Source organism: Nicotiana sylvestris, chromosome 5 (assembly GCF_000393655.2).
Source record: "Nicotiana sylvestris chromosome 5, ASM39365v2, whole genome shotgun sequence".
In the NCBI taxonomy this organism is placed as follows: domain Eukaryota; kingdom Viridiplantae; phylum Streptophyta; class Magnoliopsida; order Solanales; family Solanaceae; genus Nicotiana; species Nicotiana sylvestris.
Genome location: NC_091061.1, coordinates 97,361,580 through 97,365,394, shown reverse-complemented (window position 1 = coordinate 97,365,394; position 3,815 = coordinate 97,361,580).

The window sequence follows — 3,815 nt, the reverse complement described above, 5'->3', positions numbered from 1 at the left end:
TATGCTTCGCGAACGTGAGGCGTTGACCGCGTTTGCGAAGAAAGAATTGAGGCTTGGATAGAATGTTTAAATAGTCATCTTGCCCACAATTTTGGGGTTATCTTCCACCATTTTTGAGCGATTTTGGAGCTTTTTGAAGAGGATTGAAGAGGGATTCAAGGGGAAATACTTGGAGGTAAGATTTATGGGCTTAATACTCGATTCTAATGTGAATTCTACCTAATTAATCGTGGAAATTAAGCCTAATATTGAAGAACTAGGGCTTGAAATTGGTGACCTGGAATTTGGGATTTGAGGGGCCGTTTGTGGTTGGATATTGATGCTTTTGGTATGAATGAACTCGCGGAGTTATAAGGAGTCCATTGATGTAAATTTTATCAGAATCCGAGACGTGGGCCCGGGGGTCGGGTTTGACAACTTCCAGGATTTGTGTTGTAATTTGATTTCTTTCGAGTGAGCTTTTTTCTTTTAGCATATTTTGATGGTTTTGTACTGATTTTGGTTAGATTTGGAGCATACGGAGGCCGATTCGAAGGGCAAAGGCATCGCGAGCTAGAGATTTGGACCGGGTAGAGGTGAGTAATGATTGTAAATATTTTCCTAAGGGTATGAAATCCCGGATTGCACATCGTTGTACTATATTGAGGTGACACACATGCTAGATGACGAGCGTGGAGTCGTGCACTATTGGGGATTGTGACTTAATCCGTCCTGAATGATTGTTTTACCGCGTATTTGATTGAAAACTAGTTTCTATCATCATGTTTTGGGCTGAATGCCATATTTGGGCCTCGTGCTAACTATTTGAACCCTTAGAGGATTTTTACTGATATTTCCTCATTGTTTTGACTTTATACTTGAACTCAGTCATGCTATGTTCTACTGTTTTCATAACTCAGCCATGTTTACTCTGCTTTAACACTTAAATGATATTTTAAATAATATTTTGGGGTGAGCACCATGTTTTACTATTGCCCGAGTGGCTTGTGAGATTCTGATTGAGTAAGGCCGACGACCTATGTTGTGAGGAAACACTGATTATGATTATGAGGCCGAGGGCCTGAGATTTGTACGCCACGAGGTGGCTTATTGATATGAGGCCGAGAACCTAGTGATGATGCCACGAGATGGCTTGATGTTACGCTTGGGCCGTAAGGGGCCCTTCCAAGAGTCTGCACACCCCCAATGAGCGTGGGTACCCATTGTGATATGAGATAGAGCCCGAGGGCTGGTATTGCTCCATGTGTTTCCCGAGGGGCTGATTCTGTTGGTATTGTGGCCGATGGGCGGTTCTTTATGTGTTTAACTTTTCTAGTTTCATGTCCTTTACTTGCTTAACTGTTTAAAAGGGCACTTTAAGAAGCTTAAACTAAATGAAAGTAATTTTGCATATTTCACTATTTCATTACTTTAACTAGCTTTTACTGTTTCCTTATAGCCTGTAATGTGCTTTACGTGGTTTCTTATTACTCAGTATGCATTTATTATTATTACTCACCGAGTTGGAGTACTCACTTTACTCCCTGCACCCCGTGTGCAGATTTAGGCGCTTCAGGTCCCGCTAGCGAGTGTTGATCCTTCCAACTCAGGAGGATTCGGAGATTCTCTAGGTAGCTAGCGGCGTTGGCAGCCCAGAGCTTCTTCCCTTATCTTATGTTCTCTGTTTTAGCTCTGTATTAGACTATGTAGACTCTTCAGACTTGTAGTTTATAGATAGATGATCATGAATGGTGACACCACAATGTCGGGCAATGTGGTTTCCGCAAATTGTATTATTCATCATATTTTAGGATTATTATTATGATTAAGACTTAATTTGTATTATTTAATTTCTTTAAAATGAATTGGGAAAGTGTCGGCCGACCTTGCCTTCACGAAAGGCGCCATCACGACCGAGTTCGGGATTAGGGTCGTGACAAGTTAGTATCAGAGCCTAGGTTATATAGGTCTCACGAGTCATGAGCAGGTCTAGTAGAGTCTCGCGGATCAGTACAGAGACGTCTGTATTTATCCTCGAGAGGCTGCAGAACTTTTAGGAAAGCTTCATATTCTTGAAATTCTTATCGTGCGAATTTGTTGATCCGAGTACTAAACTTCTGCTATTCTATTCTCTCACAGATGGTGAGGACACATACTACCGGTCAGGATGGACGACTATCAGTACCACCAGTTGTGGCCACTAGAGGCCGAGGAAGCGGTCGAGTCGCGGTAAGGGCAGGGGTGTGGCCCGCATAGTAGCTAGGGTAGCACCTGCAGATCCACCAGTCGCCCCAGTTCAGGATCAGGTCCCAGTTGTGGACGCTCCAGCAGCACCAGCTCAGGCACCAGCTGTGCCCATTGTGATTCCGGGTCTTCAGGAGGCCTTGGCTCAGATTCTATTAGTTTGCACTGGCCTAGCTCAGGCGGTCTCAGTTACTACAGCTACAGCTACTTCTCAGGCCGGGGAGGCACCCCGACTCCCGCCGCTCGCACACCTGAGCAGGTCGTGCAGGGACTTCAGACACCGGGGGTGTATCCAGCCCAACCAGTTGCAGCTGCTCAGGACTATGTAGTTCCTGCCATGCCAGAGGATGAGCAGCGTAGGTTGGGGAGGTTTGGTAGACTTCAGCCTCCGACTTTCAGTGGTTCAGAGGGCGAGGATGCCTAGTGTTTCTTGGATAAGTGTTAGAGGATTCTTCGTACAGCGGGTATTCTGGAGACCAGTGGGGTCACTTTCACTACTTATCAGTTTTCTAGAGCTGCCTTCACTTGGTAGGAGGCTTTTGAGAGGCGTAGGCCTGTTGGTGCAACACCCCTTACCTGGCAGCAGTTCTCCGTTCTCTTTATGGAGAAGCATGTGCCGCAGTCTCGCAGAGAGGAGCTGATCAGGCAATTCAAGTGGTTGCGTTAGGAAGAGATGACTATGATGCAGTATGAGATGACGTTCTGTGAGTTAGCTCGTCATGCTATTTGGTTGGTTTTGACAGATAAAGAGAGGATTAGGAGGTTTGTTGATGGCCTCACTTATCAGCTTTGTATTCTTATGACCATGGAGAGGGTGACTGGTGCTACTTTTGAGGAGGTTGTAGACATTGCTCGTGAGATTGAGTCTGTTCGTCACCAGGAGCGAGAGGAGAGGAAAGCCAAGAGGCCTCAAGTATCTGGTAGTTATAGTGGTGCTCCTTCGAGAGGCCAGTTTTAGCACGGCAGAGGCCGTCCATTCAGGCATGCTCAGCCAGCTCGCCCAGGTTATCATGAGGTGTCATCGGGTCATGGTTGTCACAGTTCTCATCAGGGCCAGTCATCACTTAGTGCCCTTCCAGCTCAGAGTTCGTCCCGTGCCCTATCAGTTCAGGGCTCTTCTATGCCAGGTGCATCAGCTAGTCATTCTGGTGTTAGGGGTTCCCTTCAGTCCCTTTCTCCAGCACCCGGGAGTTGTTATGAGTGTGGAGAGATGGGTCATATGTGGAGGCAGTGTCCTCGTCATCTTGCGGGTTCATCTCAGCAGAGAGGTCAGCTATCGGCTTCAGCACCAGTTACTTCACCACCACCCGCCCAGCCAGCTAGGGGTGGAGGTCAGTCAGCTAGGGGTCTCCCTAGAGGGGGAGGTCGATCAAGTGGCGGTCAGGCCCGTTTCTATGCACTTCTAGCTAGACCCAATGCTATTGCTTCGGATGCTGTTATTACATGTATTATTTCAGTCTGCCACAGAGATCCTTCTGTATTATTTTATCCCGGTTCCACCTTTTCTTATGTGTCACATACTTTGCTCGTTATTTAGGTACACCCCATGAGTCTCCTGTTTCACCTGTTCATGTATCTACCCCGATGGGCGA